The sequence below is a fragment of the Apteryx rowi genome, unplaced genomic scaffold, assembly GCF_003343035.1.
Source record: "Apteryx rowi isolate R43461 unplaced genomic scaffold, aptRow1 scaffold_161, whole genome shotgun sequence".
NCBI lineage: Eukaryota > Metazoa > Chordata > Aves > Apterygiformes > Apterygidae > Apteryx > Apteryx rowi.
In genome coordinates, this window is record NW_020447875.1 from 805,946 (window position 1) to 826,942 (window position 20,997).

Genomic DNA, 20,997 nt, shown 5'->3' on the forward strand with positions numbered 1-20,997 from the left:
CTGTGCGGCGCAGCGCGGCCGCGGAGGCACCGCGGGCGCGAGGGGAGGGCAGGGCACACGGCAGCGCCCGCTGCATCACCCCCCGCAAGGACGCTCTTGCTCCGCACTACCGCAACGCTAAGGGAGGAACACGCTGCCCAACAGCCACCCGGCTAAAAGCTGCTGCCGCTGTGAACACACCTACTAGGCACACAGCGCAGACTATGATGTCTGTAACGCATTGTATGCTCATATTCTAACTTTTGGGTAGGTGTAAAATCACTGAGAAGGCAGGCAGGATCTTGACATAAATGCAAAAATCAACCCCAAATCTATATTGCAGCATTAAACTCACTCCTCCATAGCAATGGGTATGACACTTACATTCTTCCTGTGGGAAATAATCTCATAAGTATCTGCATCACTTCGCTTGTGAAGATCATCATTCTRTTATCTCTCCTTCCAGTAAAGAGAGAGGCACTGAATACTATGTAAGACTACAAGCTTTTGCATTTATATAAGGATTGATAATAGTTGTTTTTAGAAGAAAGGTTCCGCATATACTAGAACTAGAGCTAATATACATTGTATGTTTTCTTTAGAAACTATACAGATACTGCTTATTAAAAAGAACTATAAGTGTCTTACAATGCTATCTCTATTGTATTTACAGTTCAGTAAAACATCATTTTCATGCACTTTTCAGACAAATTTTTGTCATTACTACTGGGTAGTTTTATAATAGAGATGTATGCATTTAAGCTACACCAAATTAGAACAGTAAGTACAAGTTCAGTGATGAGTGCTGGAGAAAAATCCAGAAGATGGATGCACAAACAAATCAATTCAGGACTTATTTTAGAATCTCCTTCCAGAACTGACCCCTCTCTCCAAGGGCAAAGACATAAGGAGCTATTAACGAAGAAGATGCAAGACCCTAAAAAAGCATGCTACTGAATGCAACAGACAGCAGAAAGCCTGCCATATTTCAGCTGTTTGAGTTTGTGGTCTGTATTTACTCTTTATAACAAGTTTTATAGATACCAGGTAATACGTGGGATGTTGTTTAAAAAAAATCCAGTTCTTTTATAAAAAGCAGCTTTGTTAAGAAAAAAAGAAAAAACACAGTATTAGTCTTTTTCATTCTCTGGAAGAAGTGTTCTAGAATAAATCTATGAGCACTGCAGTCCAACATCTCAACAAAATACAAGACTTAAATTGCAACAGTTTATGAACTAAGCAAGTGAATGCCCTTCCCTGCGTCATGTTATTACATAATTTATGGCAATATTTGCTCATGTAAGTGGATATAAGGACGTATGTGTTTTTAATGAGCTATCTACCCTTACATGCCTGAGGAAGTTTCATTCTTCCTATAATCCTTTCTTTGATTCATATGGAACCAGCTGACTTGTGATAGCTCGTGGTTGGGACCAAGTGAAATTAAAGACACTACAGGCCTATGTAGGGAAGGTGAGCAATTGCACCACAGATACTTAAATACAACTACTTCCTTTCCGGCTGCGTTTTCATGGCTCATTTTTCCAGTCAATACAAGACACTACTCCAGACTCAGGAAAGATGCTCTTTGTCAGCTAACCTTTCATCAAAGGTCTTCAGGAATAAGGAGATGGTGTAACATTATGTAGTGTGTTACCTTCAACATGGTATCACACTAAATCTCCTTCAAGTGGTAAACCATTTTAAACAAAGTAAACTGGGGTAGTATGCAAGGACTCTCTAGGATGAGAATGATGAAAGTGTCTCGTGCTATATGTTTGTTACACAGCTTCCATTCATTACAGCCATATTTGATGTCTTCATGATTTCTGATACCCAATTTCAGACTTGCACATACCACAGACTGCACTAGTGAGTTAATAATCCTTCAGCTGTAAGAGACTATCATATTACTCCTGACAGTCTTAGAAGTTTAGAACCTAGTTTTGCATTAGATCTACAGCCATCCCACCCTGATAATACACCACTGCTTCTCCCCTCAAAAAAGCAAAACTAAATGCTCCTAGATGTTGTGCAGCTCTCTATCCTAAAATTATTTAAGTCAGTATAGCTCAAATAAGTGCACATACAGCTCACATTTATGTTACCAGTTGGCAAGCTGCTGTAACATGAGTTGTGGCTTATATTCCAATCAGATCAGGCAAATTGAGAATTGTAATCATTTTAAATCATGTTCATAATTTGGAAGTGCAATACAGTCTAGAATGGCAATTTTAAGTGTTCAAAGCCACACTAAATGCCAGAGAAATTGAAATCCTATATACTTGAAAGCTAAAATACATACTTCAAGTTAAAAACTAAGCTTGAGAAGTAGACTTAATTTTCATAGATCTCTTTCTAGAATCCAAACTGGGAATATCAGAGCTCAAAAGCTTCATAATGTATTCCATTCATTTATCCACATTACAGCGCACTTCCTGTAACTCTGAAAAGCTGTAAGCTGTAGTTCTCGGTCTGTGAAAAGATTCTGGTTAGTCCTGACCTATTGCTTTATGAACCTGGTACTCACAAGTTGGCATAGATTTAAGTAAATTCAGTGCTGATGAAAGATGATAGATTCACTGCTCTATAGCCTGAAGTTCTGTATTTATTCACAGAACACGCAGAGCAGAAGCAGCAGCGCAGATTCTCCGATACCTCCTGCCAACATGACAGCTGAGTGGGAGGCAGAAAGCTTTCCCCTCCTTGCTCGTAGTAATGCCCATTCCGTTATGATTTCCATAAAAAAATGGCAGCTTATGTTTTGTGTCTGTCACATGCACTTGCCTCTGAAGAAAAATTCAATTTTAAATGAAATTCAGTTTAATATACAGTATGTTACTAGTAATAAGATGACCTTTTTCATATTGTCTGTTTCAGTGGTGTTAAAGCACTGACATACAACCAAACAGGTGAATGGTATTATGATAGAAACTCCATTTATTTCTTTCAAAACTGCTTTCTAGATGCAGTACTGTCACCTGTTGACCCTGGTATTAATGAAGCAGCATTTGATTTAAAAAATAAATTAAAAAGTGTCTCTTGGGAAAAAGAGGAGCACAGAACGAAATTTTACAGAGACAAAAAAAGTCTTGTTTAGACTTAATTTTACTTTTGGCTAGTTACTTTCTAATCTGACAGAAAGAACAAACTGGCCTTTTCATTTTCTGAAGAATACTATTGCCAAAACCTAGGCCAGGTCTAGGAATACCTACTACATATGTGTATTACATAAAAACTTAAAAATCCATTAAGAGAACTAAATCTTTGCAGGTAAGCTATGAACTCCCAGGGACACAAAATTTTAGTATTTGAAAACATCAGCTCTGTTTCAGTACTCACAATTCGACTATTTGTATTATTTTGGCCCAGATCCCTGTAGTCTGCCCAGTACAGCATTCTCAAACAGCTAAATGAGATTTTTTGCTGTAGAAGAGGAGTTGGCAATCTTTTCATAGAATACTTGATGCAAGTCAGGTACTGTTTCCCAATCTCTTACTGCACTTATTAAAATCCAGTCTGAGACCAAATAAAATTAAGCCATAATCCTGTTTTTTTTTTTAAACTACCATACTTGTCTCTCTCATCTACAAAGTAGTGCTAAATAGAAGCTCTCAGCAGATTAAGGTCCATGTGTTTCTGAAAACAAAGGATGTTCCCCCAAACATTTATTTGCTTTATAAGATTAAGAATATTACAACAGAAAATGCAAAAGACTTTTTTAAGATAGCTTGACCATAAATGGGACAGTTTTCTGTGCCTTCACAACCTCACCCTCTGCAGCAGTACCCTTCTCCCTTGAGGCCTTTCACCACTTCATATATTTAAAGTGATTGATATTTCATTACTAGTCATTGTGCATGCACAGTACTAACTACCTCAGAGACTCTGGGCATAGCAAGTGGGTTGGATAATGAGTTAAATTCTCTCTGTTGCCAGGCACTATGCTTGGTATTACTTGCAAATGTGAAATGTAGTATTGGCAACTTAGGATCTTATCTTCAGCACTTCACTTACTAATGTAAAATGCAAATTTTACACAATGATTTACATCAGGCTGCATCTTGGGGGTGGGGGGGCAAATAAGTGGCATAAAAAGATTTTATTAACAGAAAACAGTGTGTCCTTTCACAGGGTCAGTTAGCTACAGGAAAGACCTGCAACATAAGCTGAATGAGAAAAGCAGAGAAATGCATGCTGTTTAATTATTTCCTAAATAAGTCAGATTTACACAATGCTATCATCTGCTCTTTAAATCCATTATTATGTAATGCTCTCTGTTGTTTGCAGTTCTGCAGTTTTGCCTGAAAGTACTGTACTCTCTGGGACATCTCCCACTCATGCTTTCTTCCCTCTTACTAAATTTTTCCATCTCCATACAGGTTTCTTGCTGCAAGTTAAATAAGTGAAGATCTTGTGCAGGGAGAAGGAGCACATCCCTCCTCACAACAGTTAGAGCTAATAACACGTCATGGACCAATTTGCAGCATTAGCCATATACATTCTAAAAACAGTACAACAGCAATAACGGAAGGAGTTTTTGCAGCAAGCCAGTAATCCAGCAAACTTCACCATCCATTTACCCATTCTTTTATCTCCACTGCATAATGAACCCCATCTGACACTAACTTCATGTTACATTAACTATGGTTTCCTCATCCTCTGATTAAGAGTATCACAGTATCCTTCTATTGTATTGCTTTGTTTCCTCTGCCACAGCTCTTGTCATGCATGCAAGTAGTTTACTATATCTGTGCTGTAATTACTTCTTAATCTAGCCATGCCAYGCATTTTCTTTCCCTCCTAAACAGCTGCATATTTTTATTACATTTCCAGCTTTCCCTTTACTTCCGATGCTTTTTTTCCACCTCCCTTTAATACTATTGCAAAGTAAGGAGTAACACTTGCCAGGCCTCATTTCTAGTGTACTTATTCAGACTATAGGTCTTTATCTAGGAATATTTCTGTTCAAATATCAACAGACTGAGTTGTTACTTATCCTGGGCCTCACCTCTGTAAGATGTCAGGAGGTAGCAAGTCAGATCAGTGTTGTGCTATACTTTAAGGTCTTCTGATGAAATACAACAGAGAAACAGTCAATACAAAAATATATCAGCTCTTTCCTTCTCAGACTAACTGCAGATGTCTGTCTTACCCAATACTAACATTCTGCATTAATTTTCATAAAAACCTCTGTTTTTAAAATGGAAAAAAACCCAGTCCTCCTTTCTAAAAAGCTCTGTTGCAACAACATAAAAGGAAGAAAAAAAATTTAAAAGGTAGAAGAAAATGAAAGTGGATTATGCTCATTCAATCCATTAGAAAGGTGGACTTCTACAGAAATTCGGAAAACTGTTTTTCACAGATGTGAGCTAGAAAACTGTCATTTGTCTATACTGCTCACTGAAAGAGAGTCTACAGTGACCAGCTAAACAGAGAGCTGACTTTCAAGGTTAGGTTTTTTTACTCCACAGACTCATGTATTTGTCCACCCACTTATTCCAGAACTCCAGCAAAGTAAAGGCTTATTCAGCCCCTTTGGAAACCTGTAATTGCACATTCTCTCCCATCTTTAATTCAGTTTCAGTAATCAGTTAACTTTACTGAAGGCAGCATATAGTGCTGAACATCTTTCATGTAAAAWATAGTGTCCAGTGTACCTCAGCAATTCTCTGGAAAGTTTTTCACAGTAAAAGCTCTTCCTACAGGAATTTGTTTATTCATACAGATGTCTTCTCTCTCTCTCTCCACCCCATCTTGGCCATAGAATAGCAAAAGATGGAATGCTTAGAGAAAGACTGAGGATTTGATGTTTCTCAGTGTTTCCCCCAGACTGCCATGCTCTGGATTTGTCCAAGCTGCACTAGAGTTACCTTCTGTTATCTCAGACTACTTCATCCTTAGCTGTAACACAGCTCTTGGCTTTTCACACAGGGTTGCACAGCTGTCAGTTGCTCAGAGACTGAATCAGAGTCAGACCCAGTAGAAGAAACTGAGCACATGCCTAGAATACCTATAGTGGCCTGAGTTACAAAGATAAAGACATATTTTGCTTATTCTTAATATTTAGCAGACACAAGAAGTTACAACATTCACACCTGTTCATGGCAAATGGATGACTACACATGCAAATGGATGATCAGATTCAGTTTCTTGGTAAGCTGAGGTTGAAAAGTCACTGCTAGAAAAAAAATGCATGCTACCTGGTTGTGTGAGCTTTATAGGGAACCTGTGAGCATCCAAAACTCCCCAACACTTTGACAAATGGAAGCTCTATTATTTCAGTGGAATATTTACCTTTCTCTTGACAATCTTCTTTTCAGTCTTCCCTTTGTTTAGGCTGAACCAGATGTTCTTCATCCAAAAGTTGATTTCTTGTAAGCATTCTGACATTTTAGTAGTGATAAATCAGTTAATCTATTTAGCTGAAGGTCATCAACATGTGTGTTTTGCCTAGGATACTGAAAAGGGAGGGCCAATTTTTGTGGGACCCTGTAAACAAAGACCTTTTTTAAAAAAAGAAGAAAAAAAGAATGCTGGCCACCACCATTCTCCAAGTGTGCTAAGAGGGAAAAAAAATCCAGCTGCTAATTTTGCTATACCATATTGATGATAGCTTTTTAACATCCACCACAGCAAAGGCTGTGGCAACATCTAGAAACACAACACAATCATGGCTGAGAGTCCCTTTAGTGGCATTAGAATCTCTTAAACACTTAAATTAGGACCTGAGCCTCAGACTCTTGTCTAGAGGAAAATGTTCATATCAAACCAATCTAGAAAATTCTCCTTTCCAAGATAAATTGTTGACATGAACTATGAGCATATGTGCGTCTTCATTAAAATCTCAAAAAAAAAAGAAAAAAAAAAAACCAAACAAGTTCCAGCACATAACAGTAAATGCTAAAGAGTTCAAAGAAGTACCTCAAAAATGGCTCAGAGGTTGTTAAGATTTATACTGTATGGCTTAAGGAGGCTGACTTTTATTACAAAAATACTGAAAATACTTGATTTTTTCAAAAGCTTAACAAGACCCAGTAGCTGGAAATTAGACAAATTTGAATTAAATTCCCTAGTATCACTATGGCTAATTGAATCACAAAAGCCCAGTATGAACTGAGTCTATAAGGTGAGACAAGATATTTAAGATAATTTGATTTTGAATGTTCTGCATCTTTTATATAGGGGTCATACTGAATGGCATGGGGCTTCATTCAGAGCTTGAAAGGCATTAGAGTTCACAACTCACTTGATCCCTCAAGAACTGTAATTCTTTGCAGTGTATGTACACTCATAACACACTACAATGATTATAATCAAGTCTTACACTACAGAGATTCAGCAGATTGCTTGTTAAGGTCAGGACAAAAAGTCCTCCAGCTCTTCTTCCCAGGACCAGTGCAGACGTCACTTTGCCATCGTTTCTTCTACGAATGCAGAGGTGAGCTGGTGCTGAAGGTGGCACTCTCCCAGCACAGACTGGTGCTCCCAGGTAGGGCAAAGCAGCCTCACAGATGCCTAGCCAGCACGCAGTTTTCCTGCTTATAGCCATATTAATCAAGTGTAACAATTCATGTCAGATTTTTGGTTTAGCTTTTATTTTGGAAGTGTTCTTGCTTTTTTCATCTTATTTTTTCACCATAAAATGCTTCCTTGGATGATCTGCCTCTCACTTCTCTAGGGAGTTTGCTGTTACACAAGCCTTTAGGCACTGGTGGCATCCAGTTTCTTCTCCCCTCCTCCTGTGGCACACAGTTTAGTGGGTTATTTGAAAGTTAAAATCCATAGTCCAATTTTAAAATATGGGTTTTTACAGTTTGGGGGGGAGCATTAGGAGTTTTACTGTTTTTGTTTTGGGGGTTTGAGTGAACGGTATCTTCAGTTCTTAATTTCTTCAATGCTGGTGGCGATGCTAAAAGAATAGATTTTTTTGCTTCTCTTTTTGGGCGGTTTGTTTTTGTAAAACCTGAGCAGTCTAGAATATCCTAGAATATTTACTCCCAATAATGAAGCTTCATCTTACTGGATAGTCAGTAAGAAATAAAAATTCAAATATAAGCTAGGGTGGGTTTGAGAGCCTGCCCTGTCCAGTGCTGAGCCAGTATGAACACTTTCTGAAATCAACCCCCCTGCTCACTGGAAGGAGAATGCAAAATTCAAACCCTCAGCACATCTCTAGGCAGGCTGCTTCCCACAGCAAGCTCTACCCAGGCGGCACCAGTGCTCAGTACTTCCACAGCTTACACAAAGCTGCCCTCCCTGCGGCCCCTTCTTCACCTTGGCAATCAACAAGCAACTTCAGAGTAACAAAAAAGCATCTGAGGCCCTAACTGCTAAACATTTTACCACTGTCCAAGTTACTTTAGGAAAGTACTGAGAAAAAGCAATTAAAGAAGTAGAGAAGCAACAGCCATGCCCAGAACAAAGTGCCAATGGAATAATCTAGAAGAAAAACACACTGTAGTCTGTCTGAATTGGGAAAGCAGGAGTGCTTTCAAATTCCTTGTTTTAGAGGACAGATATTTGAGTGGCACCCTGGCAGACACCAGCTTCCCTTCTCCAGCTTGGATGCAGGGCCACCAGCTACTCAGTTCAGACTGAATCGAAATACCTAAGTTGCCTGCACTAAATCTTAGACCCATATGGCACAACTGAGTAATTAAGGTGTATAAGGTGTTGCAACTCTCCTGAAAATATAAGCTTCTCAGACTAGAAGTACAATCAAAAAAACATCATGGAGAGGAAAAACGTCCTACCAACTACAGCTACATTTTGTATCTCAGATTCCAACCTCTATGGACACAGGAAGGGAAAATTTTAAGTCATCACAACCATATTTAGAAAAGCTCTCTGTATTGCTAAGCCTTCTAAAAGAACATTTTCCTTTTTTGTCCTACACAACCCCAATACTTCAATTGTAAATGAAGAAAAGATGTACTTTCAAAGATCCCCAAGGCAAGTCAGCTACAATGCCAGGCCTAACTAGCTGAGATTTAGAAGCAACAATACTTGACAGTCATAAGTTCCTCCTCAGCATGGAATTGTATTTTATTGATTCATTACTCTCTTAGAGTTGTTTTGTATTTTTTAATCAAGTACTGAACCCCTTACTAGAAATAATTTGTATTGTTTTAATGTTAAAACAAACCATTTAAGTTTAAGCTTGCCTGGTATTGAGCGATCTTGAGTAAACTCTGGCAAGCATAAGATGTATTGTTTCTATACAAATAAAATCTCCAAATAAAGTAGTCTGGCAGACAAACTTGGTGTCTGCAAATCAAGATAAGCCGAGCTCAAGAATTTTTAAGTTTCCCGCAAGGTTGAAAGGGTCCGTTTTGCAAGCTAATTACCTCAGGTGTCAAGACGACAACAGAAATCTTCATGGTGGATGTCATTTATTTTGGCAAGGAAGAAGTAATAAGAGAGATTGCATGACACTGGCAAAATCCCTGCTGTCACATGAAAAGAAAACCAAAGCTCTCCTCCAACAACAGAACTGGCAGTAATTGAAATGCTCTTATTTAAGATTATGGATGAATTGTTCCTCAGCCTCACTTTCTACTTCTTCTGCTGTCCCTGAACTTTCTGTCTCATCTTGTGACCAAACATGTCTTATCACACGAAAATTTCAGGTGACAGTCATGTTATGGCACTTGCTCATCATGTGATCAGATGTGTAGCTGACTAAAGGCATCTGGATGAGTGATTTGACTGGAACTATGTGTGTGTCCAGATGTGCACTCACCACATAAAAGGGCACATCTATGATTCAGGCACATGCTAGAGCATGACCGCATCTATGGAGTCCAAGTACTTCCACAAAAGGTTGTATAGCATGGCTTCACTAGAAGATAAAACAAGTGCAAGAGTACATGCTTTCTACTCTATGCCTGGTTGATACTTTCCTGATGTTCTTTTAGTTTACAGTTTATTACCTTACATTTCCCCAAAAGTAAGTGCTAGGAAGTGCTAGAAGCGTGCTTCATGAAATCTTACCCCCCAGTTCAGCTGCCTGGTAACAACCTACACCACAGGCTCGGAGCAGTGTAATTGCTTCAGTACAGGAATTGCGTCTTTTTATGGATTTGAGGTTTGCCTAATCCAAAGTGATTCAGATGCTTAATGGGTTTCTAGAATTCCCGCAATATAATTGTATAACAACTTAGGGAATGCAGTATAGAAGCAAGAATGATAAAGAGCACTATCCATCCATGTTTACAAACCGTTCAATAAACTTGAAAATATGAATTCAATAAAATGGACAATTCTCCTTCAAACAATGAACTAGGTGGCAAATTGCCCACAACGACCATTGCTAGCATCTATAAAAAACTCCCTGTCCCTTAAAAGTCACAAGTCACAAAATTTTCAGGCAATAAAAACTGCAACAGAGCACAGAAATTCTTACATTCCTATGCTACCTATATTTAGAGAAGATGACTTTTAAGGCAAAGATTAATATATTAGCAGAAACCAAATGCAAAACTTAGCCATGGTAGCCAGTATGCTGAAGTAAGTTGTTTTTCCATCATTCTCCGAAGACATTAAAGCATTCTAAAACATGCGAGACTTCTACAATATAAAATAGTATAGCAAATTACAAGCAGGCTCTGTTGTTGCAGAGGGTTTCAGATCTTTATTGCCGCACGCATACTAGACTGTCACATGGAATCTTCAGTGCCGTTATATCATTTTAAGCACCATTTCAGTCGTAAAGAAAAGATCTGCACATTTTGCTCATGAGTAAGACAGAGATAGATTTGGAACAGTATAAAGGCAGTCATGTACAGAAACCTACTTTTTCATGCAAATAAAGCAATACACAAATCCAATGGTTTGAGAGGAAGACAAGAATTCCTTTGCTCCATTCAATTTATTCTTTTCAGCTTCGTGCACTTGAAACAGTTTTTGGAAAACGCTTTATAAATTAAGTCTAGTTCTCAAGGTCTTAACAATGACATTTAGACATTTAATTAGGAAGCCATCACTTGGACTGGCATCTAAACCTTTTGTCAGAGACCTAATTCCACACCAATTTAAACATACCATTAGTCTTATATTAACTAATAAGACTCATAACATTCTGGCTACTGGATTGCACTGGCAAGCATTAATATAACAGTGAAGTGAGTCTACATGAACACCAGCGTACAGTTTTACAGTGTACACATTGAGCTAGTAACAATAATCTAAGCAAGACAAAAATATAATAACCACATTCGATTATGAACCAGTACTCAGGCATACCCTGTGCTTCCTGGCACTTTGGATACAATTATATGAGACTGACAGCCAAATGAAAGAAGATTTGATCAAACAAATTGTTTCATTGATTCCCAGCTGAATCCAGACCTTAAACCTTTCTGGAGGTCATTCTGAATCACGTTTAGAGACCTACACATGTAAATTCAGTACCATCACCTTGTTTCAGCATTTCAATCCGCAGCCATATTCAGCATATGGAATTTTAAAAAGTCACAAACATATATAACAATACTTACAAACAAATAACCTATATTTGGAACTGATGGGAAAAAAAATGACATTAGCTAATGCCATTTTTCAGCTTGTATTTCTGACTTAGATCTGTGGTTTYCACTGAAATAACAAGAAGATCCAAAATGAAGAAAAAAAAGCTAGAGCAAAGTGCAGGAACTCTATTCTGTGTGTTTTTTCTTACTCTTGTGGAAACTGGAATATTACAGAAGTTTGAGTCATCACTCTGCTACACTTGGCTAAAATTAGAGTCCTATACAATGAAGGGCTTGTAGTTGAACAATTTGGACACTGGGGAACAAATTACAAATACAGTAATTCTGCTGAAATTTGGGAGGGAGAGAGACGGATACTAACAAAATCAAAAATTGGATCTATAAGGGAATTGGTTGTGCTTAATCCCACTATTGATTAAAAAAAAAAAAGGCAAACAAGCTTTGGGGGATTTTTGCTACATTTTGTAATGAAAAACACTCAGTTTAGTTTTGTGTTAAAAACCAGCAACGTGGAAGGAATATGGCCACATAGCAGATTCTGCTAACCCCGGAGCCTCATTTATCTCAACGTTGCCCACTGACACCGTCTTCTTGGCAGTGATAGGTGCCAATTATATTGTCAAGGTTACTGGCACTGAAGCTTTCCACCGCAGAATTGCTGACATCGAAGTTATTGATGCCAAGAGTTAAAAAATAAAAAAAAAATCACAACACACCCAACAAACTTAACATAATCAGTATTCTTTTTTCTGCTGGGTCTAGATTTCAGTGTGTAGTGCCTGCTGACAGGCAACACCTTTCCCCAAACTCATTCCACATCCAAGCCCTAAATGATTAATATGGAATAATCAAGGATATTTAATATAAGCCCTTAAATATGCAAATTTTGGACTGGAGCCCTTGGATTTTCAAAGGGAGCAGAGATCTTGTATACAGTTCCTTCTGGGCAGAAAACATAGAAGTTGCAAACAATCACAGTGAGACAAGGTGGGAATTTAACTCAAGAAATCCCATTATTCAGGGCATGTACAGTGTTCCTTTTGTGGAATGTCCAACTCAAATACCGGAATCTGTTTTTTCCACAAAACACATAGATGAAGTCTTAAAACACCAACAAGAAAAAAAAAACCACCAAAGAGTCTGGGTTCAACACAAGTTCAGTCTTGCATCCCTTTTACCAAAAAAAAAAAAAAAAAAAAAAAAAAGAGGAGGGGGGGAGATAGTGAGAGAGAATCACAGCTACTTATCCTTTTATGACCTATATGCTTTGTCCATCATAAATGGGGATTTTCTACTCTAGGAAGTCCTAAACATGAGCAGAAGAGACAGTGCTTCCTTCTGGCAAGTATTAAGCTGGAGAGGCAGTACAGCAGTACCAATAAAATCCAAACTGCTCTTTTGGAATGGAAGTTGACTTCTCTTTCTCATGAAAGTAAAGTGCCTTCCTAGCTATTTGGAGAATGTTATTGAACAGCAGAACAATAAAATGGCCAAAATTTTCAGTCAAACAAGCAGGACAACACGATACTGTAAGGTTCAGGCCAGATGATAGCTCAACTACGGGAAAGGTATTTTCTACTGAATAGGCAAGAATTCTGCAAAGGTCACCCACTTCTTTAGGCCCTTTCAAGGCATTAAGCAAATTCCTCACAGAATGTTTCAAAGCTGTGGGAACCTGAAGTCAGCATTTATTTCCACAAAAAAGTTCACAAATGAAAGCGTGCCAAACTGCTGCTCTTAAGAATAAGCCTGCTAGAATTCTAGAATTTAACTAAACTGTACCTAATTTTTACTGAACTGTCTGCAACTGCTAGTGATTCAAAGTTGTTACAGCCACTCTCTTTGCAGCCATCAACACCAATGTGAGGACCAAAAGACTATTAAAAAAAAAAAAGAGAGAGAGAGAATTATAATATCAGATGCATTTTGAAAATAAGACAGTGATTTGAAAACAAGTAACCACAGAAACATGTTATTTATTCCGATTAGCACAAACCAAGGCAAATAAAACAGTAGTCTACAGTGACATCAGCAGTCTGACACAAAGCAGAAATTTTGTGCAAGGTTCTCATTGGAATTTAAATCTATTAAGATAGCCCTATGACCAGTGTCCAAAAAGCAACCACTGATGAATTCACTTTGGTATGTTTAATCAGATACTGTAAACAAAAAATACAACATCAGATGGTTATGAACTTTTTGATCAATCTACTTTGCTCCATCTTCAGTGTCTTGTTTCACAGTCTGATGACTTCTACCCTGTTCCAAAGGATGCTATAACATACACAAAGCAACAGAAGTAACTGTTGACTGACAAAAGTGCCAATTAACATTGCTGCAGTTAAAAAAAAGTTATGCTTTCTAATACTCTCTTTTCGGATGGTTCAACAGTAGTCAGCAAGGAATGGATTGTATTATTCAATAAATCAGAAATTATACCTTTTTGGTACTAGAATTTTTTTTGAAATAAAGAAGCATTTTCTGCATTTCAAGAAGCCCAAGAGCAATTATCATTCAAATAAGAATAAAAGCTGTTATCCCACACTATTAGAAGAAGCTGTAATCATTAAAACATCTGCTAGGATAACAAATCACACGATTGGTAATTGTACAACATGAACATATCTGCTTCAATTCTTATGCCACAACCCTCAGAAAAGCCTCAGTCCTAGAATAAGTCAGTTACTACAGTCCAGGACAGTACTGCTACCATGTCTGAAGTAAGTTTTCTGAAAAACATATAAAAAAATTATCAACTGTAAAAGTCTGCTCTCCAAACTACTAAACTCCAAGGCAACTAAGTGGGATCAACATGATAAATTTATCTCCCAAGACATCTTTCAAATTCCCTCACAAATATCCAAAGGAAGGTACATTGGTGTTAACTACACAATAAGGAATTCCTAGAATTTGCATTTAGCATGTAAATAGTTTTTTTATATATATAAAAGATACTACCGAAGTTCTATGAAATAAATGATTATCCAATTGCGTAACACAGAACCAATATGCATGTGAATAGAGACATTTTAATATGTAGTCCTTTTATAATAGCATGTACTATTGCCCCTCCCCCCCAAAAAACACTGTATGGGTAAATTTGGTCTTCAGGTCTATCCTACGAGTAAGGAGCAACTAACTCCCCCCCTAAAACCAAAAATATGTAAGTACAGCTGCATACATCCCCTCAGTTTCTCAGTATAAGTTGTTCTGCAACACACTCCTTTGTTTCTGTTGATTACAACATAACTACTCTTTCACCATCAACAGCTTTCCATATATTCTCCTCCAAATACAGGCACAACTGGTATGAAAAGTAACAGTACTCAAACAGCACAAGCTTGGCAAATCAATCAGTTCTCTGAAAACATAGATCAGCTGCAAGATAAGACACTGTAAGCAAGAGCTTTACACCCACAATGCAGTAACAGCTACCTGTAACAAACAGGAAAAGTGTAGTTACAATTGTTGAATTATAGAGAAGAAGGAATATTATCTATTCTAAATAGAGAAGGTCACAAATTTATTATGAAGACTGGTACAAAAAAAAATTAGTTATAGAAATCCCAATACAAGAAACACTCTTTGCAATATTTCTGGCAAAACAAAACAATTCTGCTCATTACATACTGTATTTCCTTGTTTTTCTTACTACCCTACAATTTCTAGGGGAAAGGAAAAGCCTAATGTGTCATATCCACTAGAGCTACAGGGATATGTTCAATGTTACAGTACTTTCGATTTTCAGCATCATGCTTGAACCTCAGTTCTTGTTTACATAACCAGAGAGCCTCAGTCCATGTCATATTTTTATTTCTATCAATATTTATCTTTCTGTTCCCAAAAATCAGTGAAGAAAAACACTCCTATATAATGAAAATCACAAGAGACAAACCAAAACAAGGAAGAGGAAACCATTTCAGTGTATACAGTAACAGCTCTAAGTCTTGTACTGACACATTTATTCAGGCATTCAAGTAACTTAATTAGATAAAAGTCATCTCCCAACCTAAACAGGAACTTTGCAATCCAAAAGCAAACTCTAGCAGAACCTGCAACAACATAAACCAGAGGGAGCCAGAGGGAAATGCTTGTCATTGATCAACTGAATTAAATTTACAGTATATCCCCCCAAAAGTTGCAAAATCTTATTCCAAGAAACAGCAGCTAAGCACAAGAAAGTCATAAAATTCTTAATATATGGTTGACTTAGTTTGAAGTGAAAGAGCAATGAGGGCAGGCACGTGTGAGAGATTATAACTGTCTATATAAAATTTACATAAGCAAGCTTGGGATTTCTGCATAATATACATATAAAACCATTATGCTATATGGGAATAACATTGCTTAGTTCTGAACAGATTCTTTGTTAAAGCCCTTTGAGTGGAAGAACAGCAGCTATGTGAGATCTCCATAGCAGGGGTTTTAGAGAGGAGAAAAAGCTCATGTGATCCTGAGAACTTCTTCTATTAATAAAAGGAGAGTCAACTCACACAATTTATGCTTTCACAACTTCTTTGCGCTCTTGTCACACGACAATGGGAAGTTCTAGTTTCCTTTCAGTTCCCCCCTGCGTGCCAGTTGCTACAAGAAGGCCAGTCTACTAACAGCCAAATTCTGTTTTGTACAACTCGGCACCTTTCAGAATCTATTTAAAGCAAGTGACACTCAGCATCAATCACACAAATAAGACAACTTTCTATTGGTGTCTGATTTCCAGAAAAAGGGTGCAACTTTCACACAAACAATTTAATCTCATGAACTAAGCCTTAAGTGATGCTTGGATCACCAGAGTTCAGAGAAAAACAGAATGGTTGAGGTTSGAAGGGACCTYTGGAGATCAACTAGTACAATCCCTCTGCTCAAACAAGGTCACTTAGARCATATTGGCCAGGACTGTGTCCAGACAGCTTTTGAATATCTCCCAAGGATGGAGACTCCACAACCTCCCTGGGCAACCTGTTCCAGTGCTCTGTCACCCTCACAGTGAAAAAGTTTTTCCTCATGTTAGACGGAACTTCCTGTGTTTCAGTTTGTGCCCATTGCCTCTCCTCCTGTCACAAAGAGTCTGACCCCACCCTCTTGACACCCTCCCTTCACATACTTGTACACGTTGATAAGATCTCCTCTCAGCCTTCTCTTCTCCAGGCTAAACAGGCCCAGCTCTCTCAGCTTTTCCTCATAAGAGAGATGCTCCAGTCCCCTAATCATCTTTGTAGCCCTTCGCTGGACTTGCTCCAGYAGTGCCACATCCCTCTTGTACTGGGGAGCCCAGAACTGGACGCAGTACTCCAGACGTGGCCTCACCAGGGCTGAGGAGAGGGGGAGGATCACCTCCCTCGACCTGCTGGCAACACTCTTCCTGATGCACCCCAGGATACCATTGGCCTTCTTGGCCACAAGGGCACATTGCTGCCTCATGCTTAACTTTGTGTCCACCCAGGACCTGTCCCAGGTCCTTCTCAGCAGAGCTGCTTTCCAGCAGCTCAACCCCCAACCTGTACTGCTGCATGGGGTTATTCCTCCCCAGGTGCAGGACCCTGCACTTGCCTTTGTTGAACTTCATGAGGTTCCTCTCTGCCCACCTCTCCAGCCTGTCCAGGTCTCTCTGAATGGCAGCACAGCCCTCTGGTGTATCCGCTACTCCTCCCAGTTTTGTATCATCAGCAAACTTGCTGAGGGTGCACTCTGTCCCTTCATCCAGGTCACTGATGAACAACTTGAACAATAAGGGACCCAGTATTGACCCCTGGAGGACACCACTAGCTACAGGCCTCCAACTAGACTTTGTGCCACTGATCACAACCCTCTGAGCTCTGCTCTTCAGCCAGTTCTACTAAAGAACAAGAATAAAGAGTTCAAAACTCACAGTCTTAAGAGAAGCATCATTATATTATTTTACACAAGCCTAAATTGTTTTGCTGAATTATGAAGTCCACTTAAGCATGATCTGTTCTTCTATAAGAGATTAATAGTTCTATCAGTTTGTGAGTAAACTGCATCTCTAAAGAATAGCTTTACACTTACAAAAGATACTTCAAAATGCTATTGATCCTTAAATTTTATTTTTTTAGTTTACCATTTCTACAGAGGAGTCAAACTATTCGTGCTCTACTACAACTCAAAAGATGTTCTTGCTTGCTGAATTTTACTCCTCAAGGCAAAGGCAAAGTAAATTCTCTGCAGTCTCACAGAGTGTTCATATTTTTTAAATTTATTTCCACTAGTGATAAGCATTAAAATCAATCACCATCTAATAGACACAAATGAACATAATCATGGAACCCTATTAATCTTTTACTGCCAAGTCAAACTAGCATAGACTAACCTTGTGATTATGCTCCAAAAAACAGTATCAAAAGTACAGTTATAATAGCACATGCAGATAACAAAATCAAGCTGACATTTCTTATTCTTTCTAATTTTTCTTCCCAACTACCTCTCCCATAAGCTTCAATGGGAAATAGCACACCCACTCAACATCAGCTTCTGACATTTGGAGTGAATGCTTACTGACGTGGGGCTTCATCCTCTGGCTGCACCTGATGCAACAAGACACAAGCTTTCAACTAAAAATGAATGATTATCATCCAATAATCAAAATAAAGTTATATAACAGCACAGCATCAGCTACTGTTGAAATCACTGGCACAGATTATTTTAATGCTATTTAGCAAACTGGTACTTACAATCATAATCCAGGTTAATTAGGATCAAAAAATCCAGCAGAACTTCTAGTGTTTTGGTATTCAAACAGGAGAAGTCAAACCTAAGAGCTTACAGTAGAAGTGCTTTTGCTTTGCTAACATTGGTAATAAAGGGAACCTTGTCTGATGAAGATAATACGAATTTGAAACTACTAGTTTTCCAGTAAACTACTGGAAAATCCATCTAAAGATGAGTTTCAACTACTGGATTGCCACTTCCAAGCACAGTCCATGTATATTTATTTAGTACAGTCAGGTTGCTTTTTAAAACCTACAATGGAGACTTCCTTAAAAATTAAACTTAAAAAATAATCCTATAACACATTTATCATTCACAGCATTGACATCCTCATTAAAATGTGAAAAGTTAGTGGTGTATGTTTTGCTCATCAAGCTCTCTAGCTGCCTTGCTTCAGTGTATTCATTCATTGCTCATTCCATCACTGTCATACAAGTTACTAAAAATCACCCTGTGAAAACATGGCAACTTGATACAAAGAAAAGACAACGGCACATTGCTTTCCACTGTCCAAACTCAATGGAGACAAATTGAAGGAGAATATTGTGAGACCTAACCACAATAAAAAGTAGATTTGCTGAGTTTCAGATGTGGTGAGAGAAGATCCTGAAATTCGTGAATTTCTACTGCATAGCGCTATGAAACAACTTCTATAGCATAGTTTGAAAGTAAAAAATGATAACATGCATCATATCCTAAACCAATTCTATGCTCTCACATAACATTCATGATACTTCAGAACAACTTGCTACTATAAAATATTTCAAAAAGCACATATTTAACAATTGCATTAATAATTTTATTTATCATTCCTGAGCTGCTTGAAACAAACAGGAAAAGTTAACTACTATAAAAAAAATAAAAATCCAAACTATCTTGTTTTTAATCAAGGTAATAATTTTCAAAATCTAGCCAAAAATCAACTTAGCCAAATCTAACTTTTTCCCATTTGACCATTACAGTATTAAGAAAGTTTTATTATGAAATATGTTAATATTTAGTATTAAATGTGATCATGGAAGGACATAATTCCCTAACCCAAAAGATTACCTAGCTATAAGAAAGTTCTAGAAATAAAAGTTACAAAAGTAAAAATATATAAAAATATATATGTGTACTGGGGCTAAGAGCTATTAGTTAAAAACTAAAGCTGACCAAAACAGTATGCGAAACTACGTGCACAGTAGCACAGTGCACTGTCGAGAGCGTTACAGTTTGATATTGCAAAGAAACTGCAATTGTGATGTTAGTTACTTGACATTTTCTACAACAGATGTAGGTATCAAAACTTCACATACTTGAGCACATATTTCATTACACTTGCTAAAACATGTTCTTATGCACAACAGTGTTTGCTTCTGGGCTATTTAGAAAACATTTTGTGTACCATCCCTGCTACCTCAAACCCTAAGGGCAAAATTAAAAATACTTCATCAACTATATTGCCATTTGGATTTCCCAAGTTTTGGATTTTTTTTTCCTTTATACCACTAAGTATAAATAAACTTTGCCAAATTATATGTTTATATTTACTTTGGAACCTAAAATATCCAAGGAGAGCAAGTACTTGCAATTGCAAGGTCTTTTTCATTGGACAGAACTATTCTATAAACAGTCTTTATCACAAGGAGAGGAAAAGAAACATATCGAGGAAATTGAAGCATAACAATGATCTCATGGCATTCACTTTAACAAGTCTAGTATTTCTTGAGTGCTTAGGATTGGATGAAACCATTTGGCATACAGTTTTTGCCAAACCCAGTTTAAAAATATAAGATTACAGYACTTGAAGACAACAGGAAAAAAAGTTGTCATTTCAGTTAGAATGACATAATCTTAATTAACTCCTGCCTAGTTCGAGCCTACCAAAATGCTGTTTCTAGTAGTCCTATTAACTGGGACATAACCTCCTGAAAAAAAGTTTTCAAATCTGTGCTTCTCTGCTGGAGCACAGAAATCTTCTCTTGTTGATTAGCAGTTGGTAGAAGTACACAAAATTAGCTTCTGCAGAACTTCATTTTATTTTTAGGAAAGTTAAAAGTTTCTATGACAGCTTTACCAAAAGGCCTGCTTTCCCACTTTTACAGGCTACAACTATCATATAGTTTATAGTAATTATTGGGGGGGGGGGGAAGACAAACAAATTAGTTATATAGTTTAGTTGCATCCTTGCTTCTCCTCTCTTCCGCAGTTATACAATGAAACCGATGTTTTCAGAAATTTGAACTATTCTGCTTTACATTCAACCACTTCTGCCGCTCCAAAGGGCAGCTGAGGCTACAGTGACTTCAGACACGGGGCTGCAGTCAGACCGACCTGTGCAGATCCAGCCCTGAGGCAAGAGGTCAGCGAGGAAGCACAGCAGAGGACACAGCGCCTGCTGATAGAGAGCGCTGAAGTCCGTTTAGTTGACAGCCAGAGGGAGGTTCTGCAGGTGAAGGACTTGACTTTTAAACACCTTTTCACGGAAGAGAAGAGCTGAGAACTAGTCTCTGGGGCCTTGCTACCACTGCAGCGTTTCAGCTATCAGACACCTCGACACTCGTGCCAGGTTTCAAAGCGTAAGAGCACGAACGCCAGAGCACGTTATAGCACCGCTAAGGGCTGCTATGGCTCTACCAGGCGAGCGACACCTGCAAGGGGACGGAGCGCCCCTGTCGCGGGGCGCCGCCACTGCCCCCTCCCCGGGGCGACCGCGCGGCTCCGCTCCCGCCCACGGGCACTCACCTGCCCGCCAGCGCCGCCGCGGCTCCTCCGACGCCTGCCGCCGCCGAGCCGAGGGCGGCGCCCCGGGGCGGCG

The 20,997-nt window shown here is 38.4% G+C and overlaps 1 protein-coding gene across 2 annotated transcripts in view; it reads right to left on the minus strand.

Annotated features, from left to right (window-relative positions):
- Positions 1-20,971, minus strand: part of APC (APC, WNT signaling pathway regulator) — a 95,920-nt gene extending 74,949 nt beyond the window's left edge. For both annotated transcript variants that reach the window (XM_026059875.1, XM_026059873.1), the window contains exon 1: positions 20,925-20,971. The gene's annotated coding sequence lies outside the window, so the exon portion shown is untranslated. The remainder of the gene's footprint in view (positions 1-20,924) is intronic.
- Between the last annotated feature and the right edge of the window lie 26 nt (positions 20,972-20,997).